Source organism: Sitophilus oryzae, unplaced genomic scaffold (genome assembly GCF_002938485.1).
Source record: "Sitophilus oryzae breed Bouriz unplaced genomic scaffold, Soryzae_2.0 scaffold_471_pilon_pilon, whole genome shotgun sequence".
Lineage (NCBI taxonomy): Eukaryota > Metazoa > Arthropoda > Insecta > Coleoptera > Curculionidae > Sitophilus > Sitophilus oryzae.
This window is the reverse complement of record NW_022147053.1, coordinates 915,510-936,848: the sequence shown is the minus strand read 5'-3', so window position 1 is coordinate 936,848 and position 21,339 is coordinate 915,510. Positions and strand designations below refer to the sequence as shown.

Genomic DNA, 21,339 nt, shown 5'->3' with positions numbered 1-21,339 from the left:
AAAAACTAGCATATTTTTATTATAAGATTCATATCGTATTTTTGTTATTATAAGTGAAACTTCTTTACGCGCGCTGGGAGTAAAATCTCAATGCCGTGACACACGAGCTAGTGGTAACGGCTTAAAAATACGTAGTGATGCTTAAAAATACGAACTTTGTGAAAGCGAATTAGATTATTACGCGTAAAAAATTATTTGTTACACGTAAGAAATAGTTTTTTTAGTGATGCGACGTGTATTTGTGAGCAGTCCACGTGTTGCACAACGCTCAATGGAACGAAATATGCTGGGAATAACCAAGAAAGACCGTAAAAGAATAGAGTGGATACGACAAAAGACCCAGGTAATAGATGTCATCCACAGAATCAAATCCCTCAAGTGGCAATGAGCAGGACACCTGGCAAGAAGGACCGGCAACAGATAGGACACAAAAATTACAGCACCATACCCACAAGGAATTAAGAGACCTAGAGGAAGACCAGACCAAAATTAGCAAGGATAACTTGCTCTAGGGTTGTCAACTTTCAATATAAAAAATAGAAGATGAGAGGGTAAAAAAAAGGCACAGGCGAAACATTTTTTAAAAGCTCGCCCAAATGTCTAGATTTGCCAAAAAGTTATGTAAACGGTATGCGATTGATGGTCTTTCTTACTTTTGTAAAAATATTGATACTCAAAAGCAAACCATTTTCAACAAAACTTTTTCCAAACATAAGCTAAAAATAAGTAAACATAAAATAGTGAAATATGTTTAACGGTTCCACAAATATTTCTCCATTTTCTTTTCTGTACAAACGAGTGGGAGTGGGAAAGAGACAGACTAACAATTTTTTAAAGCACTGTGGCGATAGACGAGACTAGAATATTTTTTAGATTTTGAGTTTGGTATGTAAAAAAGAGGACTTTTTCAATAGGTGAGAAAAAAGAGGACAGTGATCCTCTGGAATAGAGGACGGCTGGCAACCCTAACTTGGGCCCGCATAACCAACAATAAACAACAATGGGCATAAAGAGAGTGTGTAAATATGTAAGGGGAGGCTACAGCATAATTGGAAATGATTGAATAAGCTGAGAATGATGATGATGACCCAATATTAGTGTTAGTAATTTTCAGTTAGTAGAAATAGTTAACAAACTTTTAACTTTTTTCACTAATTATACTTCACAATTAGCGAGTAATGTCCTTTTGGCCTTTCATTTTTTTTGGCTATCCGTCAAGAGAAATTGTGGTTAGAAATAAAAAGTTCTCTATCTAGAAATAAAAAGTTCTCAAGCTTTCTCTATGGATACAACTGTTTACCGCAATCTGTTGCTAGGATATTCTCTTAATTTGATTTTTTTTGACATTGTGAATGATTATTGTATAATTAAAACCACTAATATCGAGGTTCTGAATGAAGCTTTATGGGTAGCATTAGCATTAAAGTACCGACACTTAAGAACAATAGCGATAAAACAACAAGAGCCCCGAGAGAGACGATGGGTGGTTCTACACTAGCGAAAATCACTCGCCATTGGCTTCCATCGGCCGTTCGAAAAATTCGGTCGAAAATCCGAAGATGCCGGTCGGTATTGGTCCTGCGAGGCGCAGCCGCCGCAATACTGCTGCCGATTGCCGATCGCAGGCCGATTCAACAGCGATTCAGTCAGTTCATTCAAGTCGGTAGCGCGTACAGCACTAGAGAAGCAGATCGCCGTTGCTCAGCCACAACGCTTACACAGCCCAATCGTCCACTTGTTGGTTCGACCAGACGTTCTTGTGACCGACGCAAAGTTTTTCGAGGTGTTCGCGCTCTCACTCAATTCTCCTGTGATACTTTTAATCAGTTGTTTGATATTAGAGGAACTGTTAATCCGCTGTGATATGTCAGAGACCTTAATAACTTCTGTAGTTGTATAGCTGTGATATTGATAATTTTTTTCGGTAAGTAATAGATTATTTTTTAATTTTGTAAAACGTTTTGTATCTCATTGCTTAGTAGAAAGTTAATTTTTGTTTTTACAATGATGGACCACTGGAATTAAAACATGCTGGTTATAATTTGGTCCATAAATTGAAAAGTTAAAGCTTTCTGGTAGATAAGGTTAAAAGAATATTATACCTACGAAGATATAGTTATAACATTACAAAAAATAAATAAATCTGCATAGAACAAATCAGTAAAGACAGAATTTGTTTGGACAGAATTAAAAAGTCAGCTTTAAATGCATCTTCTTCACTTCATCATCATCATCATTTTCAGCTTATTCAACTATTACCAATTATTGTGATCCTCACTTACACACTTTCTTTGTAGTTGGGCCCATTGTCGTCTAATGTTGGCTATGTTGGTCCAAGTTATCCCTGCTAATTTCCTAATATCATGGTCCTAACTCAGGTTCGGTCTTCTTCTAGATCTCTTAATTCCTCGTGGGTACCATGCTATTTCTTTGTGATCCATCTGTTATCCGTTCTTCTTCCCAGGTGTTCTGCCCATTACCACTTGAGGGATTTGATTCTGTTGATGACATCTATTATCTGGGTCTTTTGTCATATCCCATTCTATTCTTTCACGGTCTCTCTTGGTTTTTCCACATTCTCAGCATATTTCGTTCCATTGAGCGTTGTGCGACCTGCAGTTTCCTTATGATGTCCGTTTTTAAGTGTCCAGGTTTGGCATGTATAGGTCATGACTGGTAGTACACATTGGTCGAATGTTTTCTTCTTTAGATAGAGTGGCGTTCTAAATTTGAATATAATTGAGTTTCTTCCATAAATACTCCATGTTATTCACTATGCTCTTTCACTTATTTACAGATAAATGAATCATTCTTCTTGTTCTAGTTGAAATTTACTTGAATTTTTTTTCGAAAATGTTACTTCTATAGCCATTGCTAAGCTAACGTTGTCATTAAGGTGCATCAAAAATCCGATGGTAATAATTATTATTGCAGTGATTCCACAACTGACCAACACAATATCTAGTGTGTGAATGTAGATGTTGTTCATATTTATCCAGGTAGTTAAAACTACCATAATTGCACGACGGTTGTGAAGTCTTTACGAAATTATCTTTGCTCAGCCACAACGCTTACACAGCCCAATCGTCCACTTGTTGGTTCGACCAGACGTTCTTGTGACCGACGCAAAGTTTTCGAGGTGTTCGCGCTCTCACTAAATTCTCCTGTGATACTTTTAATCAGTTGTTTGATATTAGAGTAACTGTTAATCCGCTGTGATATATCAGAGACCTTAATAACTTCTGTAGTTGTATAGCTGTGATATTGATATTTTTTTTCGGTAAGTAATAGATTATTTAATTTTGCAAAAAGTGTTGTATCTCATTGCTTAGTAGAAACTTTATTTTTGTTTTTACAATGATGGACCACTGGAATTAAAACATGCTGGTTATAATTTGGTCCATAAATTGAAAAGTTAAAGCTATTGAGTATTCTGGTATATAAGGTTAAAAGAATATTATACCTACGAAGATATAGTTATAACATTACAAAAATTAAATAAATATGCATAGAACAAATCAGTAAAAATGGAAAATTGATTTTCTCCATAGATGCTTCTGGACAGAATTAAAAAGTCAGCTTTAAGTGCTTCTTCCTTCATACATAGGTGCTAATAGATCCGCTCTCTCTACTGACCATAACATCCAGAAAAGGTAAACAGAAGTTTTTCTCTTTCTCTATCCTAAATTGGATATTCGGTGAAATGAGGTGATTGAGAAAGACATCCAACTGTGATACTGAAACATTGTTCACCACATAGAAAGAGGACCGTTGTGATTCAAGAATTTCGCCCATAAATTGGACTCTCAGAGTAACCACAGGCTCGGTCAGTCGCGCATCAAATGTCTCCCTGTTTGTATCCCCTGCAGTATGGTATCATTGAGCTTAATTTAATATTATGAAATAGTGGAATCCAGTATAGGCTTGGCGCATTTCAGTTGATTTCAAAAAATTACGACAGCAGCGCTCGTTACGTCAAAAATCAGAAGTTTTTGCTATGGGTTACAGTTCATATTGATTGCATTAAAATAATATTGAAATCGTGGCTTTGTCATAATATTTAAGTATTTTAGTTTTTTTTGCTAGTGCTGTTATTGAAACTATAAACACTCAGGTAAGAGGTTTGTGTGATGTAACTCTGTTCCGGTTAGTAAAAAATGAGTAAAAAAAAATCCGAACTAGGTGTCGCGCGTCGTCGTGTTGTTTCGTGACAATTTCAAATGTTAATAAAATTGCCGAAAAAATATTAACGCGTAAAGGAGAGCGTAATTAGGGCGTTGTTGGGTGCAATAACATTCAATAACTCAACTTTTTCGGATATTCAACTCTCCCGAAACAACATTTCATATCTTCATAGTTTTTTACACCGATTTGATCAAAAGCTAAAATAAAAATGGATTCAACCATTTCGACAACGCAAGTGAATAAACAAAGTGCTAGTTGCATAATCAAAAAATTAAATATACATATACTATGAGAGGATAATATATAATTTGCAATATTAATGGTATACTTTTTTTAATTAACTAGTGATTAAATAGTTTATAAACATCTTTTAAAGTTATAATTATGTACCTTTAAAAAAATTCGTTATAGCTGAAAGAGCCAAGAGATTATGACTCCAATAGCAAAACCGATGCGTAAAACTATGCTCGCTACTATAGTTGAAGTCATCTAAAAAGTGTTTTAGCTGGAATAATAAATTATAATACAAGTTAGAGCTCATGAAGGTTTTAAGAATTTTTAAGAATAATTATATAGTAAATTTTTCCTATATTCGCTATTTAAACCCGTGTAATTGTGTTATATATTAGTTGTTTACGATATTCTCCGATGGTGGCAGCACCAGTGGAGAGTGGACCAAGCCTATAGAATGTATTATGTTCTAATATGTATAGTTCCTGGTGACCAATTTACGCAAATTCGTTTCACTAGTAAATGAAATATTTTTGCGTTTTATTTTAAAACCATGTGAATAGCCGATAAATGCGCTACAACTTATTTTTACTTCGAGCCAAACTACACGTTGTACGTGTGCGCGTGTAAGAGCGAGACAGTTAATATTTTGTTATCTTCCTAAACGCTCGGTTTTTGGTTGATTCGGCCTTGGCAACTGTCCAGCGTATATTTTCTTAAACAATTTGAATAATCGTCCAAAACGGTCTAAATTGGACCCATTAGCGGGATCATTGTAATATATTGTAATGCCAGATTAATTCGTATATTCTTTCGATTGAGTTTTAAGTGTAGAAATTGCGCGTTTTGTTTGTTTCGGACATTTTTATCAAAGTTATTTGACGAATTCGTAGAGTATGATAGTGAAAACTAGTTAAAGTGGATTGATTAATGTATGGTATTGAAGTTTACGGTGGAATTTACTGAAAAAAAGTATGTTAAATAATATTTTGTTTACTGTAGGTCAACGAACTGAGAAAAATATACCAAGTATATCTACAGGTCCAATCGGCAAGTAATTTGTTTGAAGGTTCTAGATAATATTTCGTATTTCGAACAGGGTTGACTTAATGATACTTGACTTTTTTTACAATTGCACGGCAGCATTGATTAGTAATAATTAATATTTAGTAATTAATAATTACTAAATTAGAATACTTTATTCTTAAGTGCACTATTTAAATTTACTTAGTAATCAAAATAGCACTATACAAGCACAAATTAACGAACTAAATACAGCGAGCAATAAAGTAGGTCTCAAAATGAATTTAGCAAAACTAAAGTAATGTGCAACAAACTAGTAGGTAGAAAAGACATTTTAATAAATAACACCGGAAATAGTAGAAAAATATATATATTTGGGACAACTAATAAACAGCTCCGGATCTCTACTACCACTACCAGAAATCAATAGAAGAATTAACTTAGCATGGAATATTTATGGAAGAAACTCAATCATATTCAAATCTAGAATGCCACTTTATCTAAAGAAGAAAACATTCTACCAATGTTATCTAACCAATGTAACTAATGTGTAATATCCAACTGGCATTGCATGTAATCATATCAATCTCTATGTATAGACATTATTATAGGTACTATATCGTTACGACAAACGTCCTTGTAGCTTTGTTAAAAAATAAATTCAGGCAACATACAATATTAAAAAATATAATAAAGAAGATTTTCTAAACTTATCTATTGTCATTTAAAATAAAAAGACAAATGAAATATCTGACCCTCGATATTCATTAAGACACAGAACAACAAAATTTTTTTATGAGCTATGAAGTTTTCTTCAATAGTTTCCAATATACAGATTCTTTAGTGATCACAAAACTATTTTACCTTCACAAATGAAATACTTAAATTATATTAGTCATAAATTCGAAAAGAATAGAGAATTACATGTAGAATTTCGAAAATTTATATTCTCTAATACCTATTATAAACTCGTTAACCATTCAAATTTTATTGACTGTGGCTATTTACCGAAAGATAATTTCAATGTCACTGTAATTTTATTTACTATAATATGAATCTACCCGGTCCGGTTTGTTAGTTTGTTTAGTAACGATTGATAAAAATGTTTTTTGGCATTTACTGATGTCAAAAAGTTCAGATTATTTTAGTTTAAAACGTTAAGTAATCGACGAAATAAGTTTAAAAAACATTTGTAGTTTGTAAACTTGTGTATGTTATACATTATATTAAATTAAGGATAATGATTTTATTTATTATTAAAACGTTACAAGCAAAAATAAATTTCTCAGTCATAATGACAGTGAGATATTATTGGAGATGCAATATTTTTAAAAAAATCCCGATTTCATTATTCACTAAATGAAAATTGGTGATTTCTTAAGTCAAGCGTCTAGCCGCTACCAGTAGCTGACTATCCAGTCGACACCAAATTGCAACAATGAGTTTTGATTGCTTCGATTTTCCGTTTTTTTGTCTCGATTTTAAAACTTAATGTTTGACGTCAAATTTTCAGGCGGCTGTATCGATCAACTCTGATACTATTATTATTGGTTTGATGATTTAGGAAATTAATTACTAATTTTATTTTGATAAAATATAAAAACCTAAAAAGAAATGAAATCTCATCAAAAACATCTCAACTATATATTTCGTATGGCGTATTAACAGTACACATGATATCAAGAAATTAAAAAAAAGAAATCAATACAATAATACAAACAATTCAAAGATCAAGAATCAGATGTGTAAGAGACATATCACAATGTTACAGTAAAAACGAACAACTATAAATTTACACTACAAGATTTAGCTCTGCGATCCATTCTATAGCCATCCAGGTCAGCCTCATGAAGACGATTTAAAGAGAACTGCGCCTTTGTTAATGGTCACTCTGTTGCGATATGAAAAGGTGTATGTTCAGAATGTCCGCAATCGCAGTTAGGGCTGTCGGTTAGTCCCCATTTGTGTCTCCAGAAGCGGGTTCTGCCATGGTTAGTTCTGAACCGATTGAGTGTTGTCCACGTTTTTCTTGGCAAATTGAATCCGGGAGGGCAGAGTACTGGGTCAGTTATCAAGTGATCAAGGTCAGGATTATTTTGTGACCATTCATCTCGCCAGCAGTCTTCAACCCGAAAGTTGGAATTTAGTAGCTGCTGCCTTAATACCCATGGCGGTTTTCTGGATTTCAGGCGATTCAAGAAATTTTCGCAATTATCATGGATGGGCAGATGATCATTGCTGGTGCATTTTTTCCACTCTCTGACTAAAGCCGCCTGTCTTCTCAGATGAGGGGGGGGGTAATGTTTGATAATACAGGGAGCCACTGGATCAGAGTGCTACTGATAGTGCCCGTTATAATTCTCATCACGCTGTTAAGACGAGTGTCAATAAGATGAGTATGATTGCTATTTATCCAGACAGGGCAGCAATATTCTGCCACCGAATATGTGAGGGCCATTGCAGTTGTTTTAAGTACCCTGGCGTTTGCTCCCCAGCTGCTACCTGCGATCTTGTATAGTATATTATTTCTAGTATTTATTTTTGCAGCCGTCTTGGTGAGGTGTGGCTTGAACGTGAGAGACCGATCCAATGTGACGTGACTCCTAAGTATTTTGGGTGAGAGTTGTATTTTACCAGTTGATCCCCAAATTTGACTTGCGGTACATAAGCTTGTAAGTTGTGAAGATGAAAGCACGACACCTCAGTCTTAGCAATGTTTGGGCCTCCACTTACGAAAGTAGTCATTTAACCTCTGCAAGTCATCTCAACTAGTCTTGTGTAACGCAATTTTTCCACTACAAAAGTTCTGAGATCTCATGTAAAATCAAGTCAGACATTTTAGTTAGTGTCAATTGCACCTATTCAACAACTTTGTTATAAATTTTTATCTAATCAATTAATTATCAACATTCATAGCGGTCGTATCAATATTATCATCATTATCACCATAATTTTCAGCTTATTGAACTATTTCCGGTGTTAGCCTCCCTCACATATTTAGATAATCTCTTTGTAGCTGGACCCCATTGTTGCCTAAATTATTACTGCTAATTTCTTAATATTATGGCCAGCTCAGGTTTGGTCTCCTTCTAGGTCTCTTAGTTCCACGTGGGTACCATGCTGTAATTTTTGTAGTCCATCTGTCGCCCGTCTTGCCAGGTATTCTGCTCATTGCCATTTGATCGACTTGATTCTGAGGATGACATCTATTACCTGGGTCTTTTGTTGTATCCACTCTATTCTTTCTTGATTATTCCAGCATATTTAGTTCCATTAAGCGTTGTGCGACCTGCAGTTTCCTTATAATGTCCGTTTTAAGTGTCTAGGTTTGGACTGCTTATGTTTTTCAAAAGGTAGAAGGATATTTTCCACGAAAACTTAAAGGGGATAAACATGCAGAATGAGCGGGAAGAAGCAGCGCACAATAGAACGCAATGGAGAAGAATTGTAAACTCAGTTCCAAAACTCAACAACCAAAAAGTAGAGAGGCAACAAAAATTTATTTACAAATGAAAAGCCACTAACCAGCTGGTTTCTTTTTGGTATTTAACGAAGTTAGTATATTGAAAATATTTTTAAACCACAGATGTCTCATTGTGAGATGTTGATGATATTGAAAAAATCTGTAATATAGATATAAGTATCTTAGTTTCTAGAGACTTCTAATGTATCATGTATCTTCACCCTGTATATTCTATTCATATCGAGCCGAACAAAAATCAATAATTGATTTGACGAGTGTGTTTTCAAGGTTTTTATAATATTTGACCCTTAGATCGACAGAAAACATCATAAATTTCTTTCTATTTTTCACGACGAATGAAAACATTAATTAATGATGGAGAAAAGCGTCATAGAACACTATAAAATCGCTCTTAACGGATAAAAATAGACTTGGTATTATTTCAAGATCGACCTTCTTTAGAGGCAATCAACATATCCGTGGATAAAAACTACATTTTTAATGTAGAATACTATAAATTCTCAAATTAAATTAGGGATATTTTTTATTATTCAAATATACAGGGTGTCCCAGAAATAAGTGCAAGTATTTTAACTGATGGTTCGAACCAGAAACACGCCCATGATATTTTTTTTACAAAAAAAATGTTGAAATTTTTATATTTTTCTTGACATTTTTCGGTCTACTATATTTTAAATGCCTTTTTTACGATCTAGCGAAACCTAGGTGCCGTACCGCCGACACATAAACGCATTAAACAAGTTGCAACAGAGACATCTTAGACAACTCTTAATCCGGTGGTTCTATCATGTCTCAAACGTATCGGTCCTTGAACAAGCTAACTGCGAGAGTATTGAAGTCATAGTTACAAAATCCCACTTAAGATGGGCTGGTCACGTATGCAGAATGCAAGAAAACCGCATACCAAAATCTCTGCTTTACGGTGAGCTTGTAAACGGTAAAGGAGGCCGGATGGACAACTGAAAAGATACAAGGACATTTTCCACGAAAACTTAAAGGGGATGAACATGCAGAATGAGTGGGAAGAAACAGCTCACAATAGAACTCAATGGAGAAGAGTTGTAAACTCAGTTAACAGCGACAACCAAAAAGTAAAGAAGCAACAAAGCAATGAATTTTTGAATGTCCGGAGTGCGATAGGCAGATAACATCACGTATCGGGCTTTTCAGTCACAGAAAAGCTCATGAAAGAAAACGCCTTGCGTGACCATCTTCTGATGTGTGTCGAATACTCGTCAGCGAGTAATGGCTGTATGTATGTATGCTTGGTATTTGCGGCTTGGTCGGCGGCTCTCAAAATGTTGCCATTATTTTTTTAAATTTTCAAGTTAAATAACTCAGTTATTTTCAATTTATTTTAAAAATGACAAAGAGAAAATATTTTTCTTTTGGCCAGATAGATCTACCACCCCTTAAAATACTTGCCTTTATTTCTGGAACACCCTGTATATATTCCGGTATTTTTTTTAAGTCAATTGACAACATTTTTTTCTATTTTCAATCATTGTTAGTGATAAAAATCCACAAAACACGCAAAGGAGACCATTTAGAGCAGTTGTTATTCCCGAATCAAAATTTAATCTCTGTTTTTCTTTGAGAGGATCATCAATCTAGGTCGGCGTTTCCACTAAAAAGGTTGACGTCAAAAAGTTGTACTACGACTCTCTTAATCTTGTTATCTAAATGTCAAAGATTTCAAAGAAAATAAAGCCGATTATCGAAAAGGTTCCTTTTAAAGACTGTTTAGAAGCTTTTATGAAGTTATAATATTTTAAATATTGTTTACAAAATATGTTCGGTTATAATTTACGAACAAAAAAGCAGTATTTCTTAGAAATTTTATAAAAAAAATTAACTAATATTTCTATTTTCTATTACCAGATACTTATTAGAGATGGTTGATAAGCACCTTAGATTGCTGCTTCTCTGGGCATTCTTTCACCAACTTCGAACTGATGGTTACTGAGCAACAGGCACCTTATAATTTACTGTCAACAATCATATATTTTATAAGAAATCAGAATTCAAAATCAAGAAATATAATTCATGGCCTGATTAATAATATTTTTACGACCATACTGTATTTATGAGATATTTTTATAAGTTGTACTTTGGAAGCAATCAATTTAATAGTAGGTTTATACAAATTCATAATAACACTTTTTAATTAATACGTAGTCATTGTTTGGTTTTTTACATTTATGCAGTTAGAACGACATGTGTTATAATTTTTTAAATGTGTTGATATTATAAAATGATTTCTTGCGGTTTTATTTGTAATTTTGTGGTGCATATTAATGATATTAACCATTGTTCGATTAGTTGATAGATATTAGTAAGGCATTTCCTTTTTAAGACCGGTTTTTGGGAAATTTTTCCGATGTGATTAAAAATATTTCTTTATTTTTTGTTTATTTCTTACTGAATTAATATACAGCGTTTTCAGATGGGGCCATACTTACGGTTACAACCGTACGCGCGGATGGTTTTTCAATATAGCTCATCCGGATGGAGCATACGCGACCCATGTGAAATCGGTCATATAAACTCATGATACTTGCTCGAAGTCGCGGACGGTCCGTCGCGTACCATGAGTTTATATGAACAATTTCACATGGGTCGCGTATGCTCCGTCCGGATGAGCTATCTTGATAAACCATCCGCGCGGACAGTCCGCTCCATCTGAAAGCGCTGTAAGCTTACCATCCGCGACGGACCGTCCGTCGTGTTTTTTCAAGATAGCCGTCGGACGAACTCCGTCGGACAGAGCATACGCGCCCATGTGAAATTGTTCATGGTACTTGCTCGAAGTCGTGGACTCCCAAGCCACACCCAAACTGCCAAACACACGTGCTTTGATTAAGGCTTGATTAAGATTTGCAGAGCTTCAGCATTTTCCATAAAATATCGAGCAATTTGTTAGAAAACCATATAAATTATATATCACTGTAATCACAAAACTTCAATCTATTTCCGTATTGTAACGGAATTTTAAATTATGTCTTTATTTTCCAGTAATTTTAGTCCAAACATAAGGAATATTTTGTTGATGTTTGACTAGTGAAATGGACTCTTAATCTTATGATATATTATGAATAGATAAGCTACTGAACTTATATATTAGAGCAAGTTGTCATTCATCAACGTTGTCTACTATCATCAAACAACTATTTTCTCATTCAGTAATAAGCTCGAAAAACTATTTTACAAACGAAGCACAGTAGATAAACGAGCATGATTAGGTACTTGTGTAATGTCTATTTGCCTTATCACGAGATAACAAAAGAAGACGATCAAAAAAGTTTTATTAGCCAACCCGCTAATGTCAATAATTTTTTTATTAACAAATAAGGCAGGCTCGTTCTCGTTGTTGATAAGAGAAAAAATCTAACGCTAAATAAAAATACAAGGTCAGTAACGAACGGCAGAGACCGAACAGCATTTTTTGTTCACGCTTCGTATCTATTGGATACACATAGTAGAGGTAGATAAGTTACGTGTGGGTTTTATCAGGCATCAGATAACGCCGAAAATTTTGTTTGGTTTGCTTTAAGAGCACAATCAAGACCTGTTGATTGTGTACATTCCTTTTGCGACCAAACCAAAACTCATTATTAGATATGGAGGACGGTCCAAATCTAGACCCGCCTGTAATTTTTTCTCAATTATAAGGGGCAGTCCTGTGCTGAAAACACTGCGACATGTCAGGGCTATGTTTGTCCCCTTTCTTCAAATTTGACATAACATGACATTATTGAATATCTTATGGTTTCCGAGATCCTGATGATCGGATTCAGGACACTTCCTCTATCTGACGAATAATTAAAAAATATATTAACTTGAAAATAGTCCTGATCTGCAATAACATATAAGCAAGATATATCATTTAGTTATTAGTATTGTAATAAGTAAACCATTATTAAATTCTTCTTCCGTACCTATAACATAAAAGTCGTATCATAGTCTGTGGAAAGAAAACTCATAATTATCTCTCTCTCTCTCTTTCTTGTGTCGTTGGAAACTGATATCGCGACGGGTATTTGGACATTTCGTTTTCTTTCAAGCGACTATATTAATATGAGCGTTTTCATCTTCAAGAACGAAGCGTTTACCCAAACCGGTTTTTCTTACAAATTTGGAAATTACTGGTTTTCACCGATATAAGCACAGGATTTCTTCGCATATACAGGATGATACGAAGCTCTGTGAACCTTAATCAAGCCTTAATCAAAGCACGTGTGTTTGGAATTTTGGGTGTGGGGTTTAACACGACAGGATCGGGCTAAGCCTTTGGCAGATATCTGAAATATAATATATATTTCCTTCGGCCACACACCCGCTGTACCCGACCCCTGAGAGCGACACGAACAGTACAGCGTAATAGACTCTAGACTTAAAACGTACCTTAATTCTATATTTACAAAAAAATATATTTTAATAGCAAACGAATCCCAATAAAAACGAGTCATATTCATGAATGAATTCGACATAGATAAATTTTATTATTTTCTATGACCTCTATAACAGAACGAATCCAATAATATAGAGCATTTCGTGCCGTGCGTCTTTCGAACGAAAATAAATGGAATTCACTCCGATGCACGTAAGAAAAATAAATGGTATAAACAAGTGGCGTAACAAACAAGTTGGAAATGGAGGCAAAATAAAAGAAATCTATAAAATGGAGGGTCGATGTTTACCTGCGTGCGTTAGCCCGCAAATGAAATTATAAAAACCTAGCGATAAAATTTAGTTCGAATAGAGTGTTATTTTGTTTCCTTTTCTTCTCGAATTTATTGGGTGTTTTATTTTGTCGTGAATAGTTGTTTGTTACGCTTAATGTTAGTAAACAAACATGGCCTAGTTTTTCTAAATAGTTTTTTTGTTCCTCAATATTATCAGTACGTCCTATGCCAGAAAGACTACAATCTGTAAGACTTATTGTGTTTAATCCTTTCTTAGGTCTGCACCAACTTTCTTTTTTATGCCTGTGCCCTGTACCAACTTGTGCAGGTCCTTGATTAAATTTGAACACCTTTTACAATTGGGTGTAGAGGTTCTATAAGAAGGGATTTTTCGAAACTCGAATTCTAAGTGGGTGAAACCACCCCCAGAATATTTTTTATTTAAAAACCGGTGAGTTTTTCGGAAAAACTCTTAAACACGTATATTTTATTTTGTTGTTTTACATATTTTAAGATTTTCTAACAATTTATACAGGATGTTTCATAAAATATGGCCATTGAGTAATCACGATTCTGCTTAAACTGCTTGACGTTTAAAGCTGATTTTTGGCAAACGGATTGACTGTGGGGTTTAGAGGTTCGATAAGGAGGGGTTTCCCGAATCTCAGATTCCAAGAGGGTGAAAACGCCCCTCAAATATTACAATATTTGTTATTTAAAAAACGGTTAGTCTTTCGGGAAAACGCTTGGACACGCATAATTTGTTTTGTTTTTTACATATTTTGAAATTTTGTAAAAAATCATACAGGGTGTTCCAAAAAGTTGGGTAATTGATTAACCACGATTCTGCTTAAACTGCTTGACGTAAAAAGCTTATTTTTGGCAAACGGATTTTTTGAAAGTCAAATTCCAACAAGATGAAACTACCCCTCAAATATTACCAAGTTATATAATAATATCGCCATATTGTTTTTTCTCGTGCTGACATAAATGTGAGAAAATTTTATCCAGTTTGTATGTTAATGGAAATTCTTGCTTTACTTTATCATCATCATTACAAATGATTAATTCGACGCGAACGAAGTCGCGGGTACACGCTAGTGCATGTATAAATTCAGTATGTGAAGATGTATGATGTTTAATTTTAATATCTGTTTAGAGATACCAAGAGAGACCAAACGTGAATCTTTTAGCAAGGAAATGGAAATAAATTTGTTTATTTATGCAAATAATTAATACCTCAAATGAGAATGGAATAATTAGCGCGATCTGCGTATCATAAAACTTCTATTTACAATTTAAATGACTAAATAAATAATTTTATCTAACATAAATTTATATTATGTATAATGCTTAATATGATTTATAGGTACCCGCTGGAGCTTGTTTACTCTTTTTATATTGAGAATATGTTTAATATGATTTGACGCGAGCTTTAACAAATAAATTATTACAAATTATGGAAAATCATTGTAACAAATAAATTATTACAAGTTATGGACAGACACCGTACAGCACTTGAGACGTAAGGGGAAATCAAATCAGTCTTGCCACGAATTCGCCCATTACGAGTCTATTCGCTGTACTTTCGGGTCGCTGTCAGTGGTCGGGTAAAGCTGGTGTAGGAAATATATATTATATTTCAGAAATCTGCCTAAGGCCCGATCCTGTCATGTTAAGCCACACCTAAAGTTCCAAACACACGTTGCTTTGATTAAGGTTTGCAGATCTTCAGCATTTGTCATAAAATAGCGAGCAATTTGTTACAAAACCATATAAATTATATATCAGTGTAATCACAAAACTTCAATCTATTTTCGTATTGTAACGGAATTTTAAATTATGTTTTTATTTTCGAGAAAATTTAGTCCAAACATAAGGACTATTTTGTTGATGTTTCACCATCAAAATCTTAAAAATAAATAAGTTTTCTAAAAATGTGCTACAATAGGGATATAGTATAACCCTTTATTTTTAATTTCCTTCTTCATTTGTGTAAAAATACCTAGCCAGTTTTACATAAAACGTTAAATGCCGAACGCTTATTTTGCTACTTTTTCGGACTAGTGAAATTAATAATAACTTTTCCGGTATTATATTTTCTGATCTATCGAGAGAAGTTTTTATTTCTTGTTTAAAATTTGTTAAATAATATGCTAGCCTGCTCGTTATCAAACTACACCAGTCGATAAAGTAGCTATCTGTCTTCTTGTTGACTAGTTTCAGTTTAGTAACCCCGCTTGGAACGTGATTGATTACCGGCTAACTGTTTAAATTAAACTATATAGCAAGTAATAACTCGGGCATCGAATGGTGTTGATATTATTATTGCGCTGTTGCTAGACGAGCGCCAGCAACATCGCGACCTTGCACTCTGCGGGAGATCGCTCGCGCTTGTACAGAGCGGCTCAATTAATTTGCGATTGCTCACAGTGCCGTGCTCTATACAAAAAAAATCAGGGTGAGTCTTAAATAAGTGCAAATATTTTTAAAAAGAAATTTGGCTATTTTTTTTTAGTTTTTAATTGAAAAACATAATTTGTTGATAATATAACAATATAGGTAGTAGATTAAATTTAGAAGCAATAAAATCCAGAAAAGATTCAGTGGTTCTCAAAATTTTAGCAAAAAAACATTTTTTGGAAATTTTGAAAGTGAAATATCTCAGTTATTTTGGATTTATTTAAAAAACAAAGTAAAGATATAATATGTTTCTCTTATCGATATCTCCCGGCTCTGAAAATATTTGCACTTATTGACTCACCCTGTATAGTAGACGTAGAGCGTACAGTAGATATTAGATTGGATTAGATTTTTTGAGATGGCCACTTAAATTAGACACATTCCACAGCTAATGTTATTAGCACTGCCTTAATGTAATAGTTTTTTTTTCCTGAAAAGGTCTTGAAATTTTAAAATAATTTATCATTATCAGTAATATACTTTGAGATTGTATGTATGTATAAACCACGAGTTTAAAATTAATCTATCAGCATTATCTTCTATTATTTCATATAAATACATATGTTTACATGTTATTATCAGCAATCTGTTCTGTATTCTTATTGTAAGAAAGGGGTTTAAAAATAAATTATCAGCTATACATTATGAACAATACCATTTCCAGGAATGTAATTTGGTTTCTTATGTAAAAATACAGGGGTTTCAATACCAACACATAATTTATTTATATTTATAATCGTGAGGTTCAAAAAAAAACAATTATCAGCAATATATTCTGCCACTGGATTGAAAAATAAATTATCAGCAATTAATTATATACTTTGTATAAAAAATCACTGGATTTAAAATAAATTATCAGCGATATATTATGTTATTTACATATGTAAATTGTTATCAAGTTCGAAAATCAATTATCAGCAATCTGTACTTATCTGTAAGAAGGATGTTGTAAAATGTCATAAAATTGAAGAAATGAATTATGAGCAGTTTATTTTGATGGTTCAAAAAACCACTAGATTTAAAGTAAATAAGCAGCAACACAATTTATATAATAAAAATTTAAAAAATAAATTTTATCAGCCAATTCGAGGTTATATTTTCTTTTCTAGGTTCAAAATGTTCAAATTTGTTGACCTACGCCATTAGTAAAACAACTGGCTATAATCACACTCCTTTTTTTAATGAGCAAATACATACAGTTTTTCGTGTAGTAATAGGCTAATTGTTATTCTCAACTCCACCAAATAATAAAATCGAAAATTTATAGCTACCTGTACAATAATCACTTAGAATTAAAGATTTTGCATTGAACATTTACGTTGAGCATAGTAAAGCATATATTGAATATTCAGGTCTGGTAGATTTTATAAATTTTAATCATGTCTAAGAGTTTTTATATATTATTCGCAATATACTTTTAGTTTAATAAATTTACCGTATTTAACAGTTTAAAGTTAAAGATATAAAAACATCGATAACGATACCAGTTGATGCATCACACTTTTTTTTGAGACTTTGAGACCTATTAAAATAGATCCCTAATAAATTATCAGCTATTATGGGAAATACCATTTTCAGGAATGTAATTTGTTTTCGTTATCTACAAATACAGGGGTTTTAATACCAACACATAATTTATTTATATTTTTAATCGTGAGCTTCAAAAAAAAACAATTATCAGCAATATATTCTGCCACTGCACTGGATTGAAAAATAAATTATCAACAATTAATTCTGTACTTTGTATAAAAAAAACACTGGATTTAAAATAAATTATCAGCAATATATTCTGTTTCTACAGGTATAAATTGGCTTATAAATTTATAATAAAAACACAATTAGGACAAAATAGACGCAAGTTGTAGCGGCTATGTTTTATGATGTTTTATGGCCCCAGCACTGTATTAGAAATAGACTATAGTAAATATCCCGAGCTGTGTATTAGTTGTCCCAAGTATATATATGTCGTAGTCTCATAGTGTATTCCGTCTTTTCATGAAGAGCCTAGTCACTTAATGAAAAAAAAATAACTTAATAATATAACTAAACTGCTAACCTAACCGACGCTTCATGAAGTGACCTAGGATCTTCATGCAAAGAAGGAATACACTATGAGATACAACATATACACAGAAGACCAGGCTACTAGTAACATAGCAAGTTGACGGATGAATTTACGTTTACCCGTTTTGCGTTCGTACTCGAGAGTCACTGCCGGCTAGTCGGCTGGTCAGGCAGTACGCAGTTGTAGTTGTGCTTGGACGGGTCGGTCGTGACAGACTAGGAATATGACGCGAGGAGTGCCGTGTATTTATTATTTTCATTTTAAGTGTTTACCTTCACTTAAGGTAACATTTAAAATCAAAATACTTAAATATTTATTATTTGCTTGTGTTTACAAGCCAAAACTAAAAATAAATAAATTCTCTAAACCCAAAAAAAACTAAAATATTACTCTAAATAAGAAAAAGTTATAACAAGTGTTCAAAAAGACCATCTTCTTGTGCTAGACAGAAGCCTAGGCGGTCGTAAAATCCCCGTCTGACATTGGCTAACATATTAGGGCTAATAGTTTGGAAAGCCTCTCGTATTTTTACTTGAAGCTCATCCAGGTTATTAGCCCTATTATGACCATACACTTTGGATTTTACATAACCACACAAAAATAAGTCATTGGGAGAAAGATCTGGTGATCTAGCGGGCCACAAAATAGTTCCATATCCACTAATTAAACGGTTGGGAAAAGTATTTTTCAAATATTCTTGAACAATACGGGCATTGTGGGCAGGACAACCACCTCAGCAATTTGATTACTTGAAAACGTGGGATTTTGATCCGCGGTAGCACAAATGAACACTTGCTTTAACTCCTGTTCTTCATTAATCAACACATCAGGCTTTTTGTGTTTTTGTGGGAACACGCACCCATGTCTTTCAAAATTATTAATAACTCTTGATACAGTAGGTAAAGATAGAATTGGCCTGTTTACAAAAGTTTGTGGAAAAATTGTTTGTATATCCCGATAAGACCTATTTTGGAAATACCATTTTACAATATGAATTTTCTCACGAACTTCGTAAACATCCATTATTTTACTTAAAAATAAATTTTACACGAGAACTGTCGCGAGAATCTATGTATTCGCTTTGGCTATTAAAACGGGAATAAATACAAATTCTGAAACAGTCTTATCACATATCTACCTATTTTTATTCTATCGCATTTTTTCGCCTGCTTTGTATCCCGCGTACCCGTCCACCGGTACGGACGCTAATTCGTCCGGTTCTGCCTATGTTACTACTACGGTGGTCCGGTCTGTATATATTCTACTATTTCCAATGTTGTGTTATTTATTAGAATGTTTAGTTCGTTGTCCATTACTTTAGTTTTGCTAAATTCATTTTGAGACCTACTTTATTGCTGGCTGTATTTAGTCCGTTAATTTGTGGTTGTAGTTCTTCAGGACTAGTGGCAATTAGGACTATGTCGTCAGCGAATCTTAGATGGTTAAGATATTCTCCATCTATTTTCAAGATTTTTTACATTAAGGTAAATTCGAAAAAATATCATTTATTATAATAATGTTTCGAATTTACCTTAATGTAAACTTTAACTATTATTCCTTCTTGTTGTGTTCAAGTCACGTCTCTTGTAGCGGGTCGTTCGAAACAATGACACGTGACAGAAATGATTAAAAACCCATAAAAACGAGCCATAAGGAAATTGTTTATATTCTTTGATAAAATGGCCAACGCATGGTGTCTCGGCAATATTAATAAGGCGAAGTCGTAATTTTTTCTATTCGCTGAAGTCGTTAAAGAGCAATTAATTTCAGCCAATCCGTGCGCTGACACACTTGCCACTAAAGACACTGCTGGCCAATCAGAAGTTTCAGCGTATACTAGTATAATGCGCGATGACTAATTATTAATTATTGCAGCTACTAGAGAATCTTATCAAAATGATTTAAATGTACAGGGTGAGTCTTAAATAAGTGTAAATATATTTAGGGCTGGTAGATCTCGATAAAAAGTCCAAAATAACCGAGTTGTGTTGTTTTGAAAATTTAACAAATAAAAATATATAATAAAATATTTTTCTAGGTTTTCTGTCTTGTAAATTTACTCCCTATGTTGCCATATTATCAAGAAATTATGTTTTTTTTTTCAAAAATTCCAAATTTTTCGAATTGTAATTATCTTTTCGCGAAACAACACCTCGCATAGACGTGTGTTTCTGGGGTCGAAATATATTACCCTAAAAATATTAGCACTCATTTAAGATTCAGCCGGTATAGCTTAAAACCAAATAGTGGGTTTTTACACCAATAATGAAAAAAAAACTAGTTTGTACCATAGCTAAGTATACTTTATTGATAAGGATTCTTAATTATTTCTTAATTTTCCTTGCTGGTTACATTAACAGTTTGATAACTGCTTTAAGCTTAATCGATTTGTAAAAAAAATCCTAATTGACATTTATAGGAAATTTTTGACACACACCATGAAATTATACTTAAATAGGGTTGGTAGCAACACTTATCCTAAGGTTTTTATTAACAACTAGCGTGTACCAGCGACTTCGTTCGCGTCGAATTAATCATTTGTAATGGTGATGATAAAGCAAAGCACGAATTTCCATTAACATACAAACTGGATAAAATTTACTCACATCTATGTCAGCATGAGAAAAAACAATATGGCGATATTATTATATAACTTGGTAATATTTGAGGGGTAGTTTCATCTCGTTGGAATTTGACTTTCGAAAAATCCGTTTGCCAAAAATAAGCTTTTTACGTCAAGCAGTTTAAGCAGAATCGTGGTTAAGAAATTACCCAACTTTTTGGAACACCCTGTATGATTTTTAAAAAAAATTCAAAATATTTAAAAAAACCAAATAAATTATGCTTGTCTAAGCGTTTTCCCGAAAGACTAATCGTTTTTTAAATAACAAATATTGTAATATTTGAGGGACGTTTTCACCCTCTTGGAATTTGAGATTTGTGAAACCCCTCCATATCGAACCTCTACACCCCACAGTCAATCCGTTTGCCAAAAATCAGCTTTAAACGTCAAGCAGTTTAAGCAGAATCGTGATTATATACTCATTGGTCATATTTTATGAAACACCCTGTATAAATTTATAAAAAATCTTAAAATATGTAAAACAACAAAATAAAATATATGTGTTTAAGAGTTTTTCCGAAGAACTCACCGGTTTTTAAATAAAAAAATATTTTAATATTTGAGGGATAGTTTCACCCCC

General features: G+C 33.4%; 1 protein-coding gene across 6 annotated transcripts in view; it reads left to right on the top strand.

The window, feature by feature from the left end:
- The window catches only part of LOC115886177 (nuclear factor of activated T-cells 5), a 131,730-nt gene that overhangs the window by 53,897 nt on the left and 56,494 nt on the right, over positions 1 to 21,339 (top strand). For 3 of the 6 annotated variants that reach the window (XM_030905263.1, XM_030905264.1, XM_030905259.1), the window contains exon 1: positions 1,633 to 1,924. The exons of 1 other annotated variant lie outside the window; for it this stretch is intronic. The gene's annotated coding sequence lies outside the window, so the exon portion shown is untranslated. Of the gene's footprint in view, positions 1 to 1,632; positions 1,925 to 3,134; positions 3,281 to 5,365; positions 5,389 to 21,339 lie in introns of those variants that run through there. 2 more of the 6 variants (XM_030905261.1, XM_030905262.1) reach the window with 2 other exon arrangements.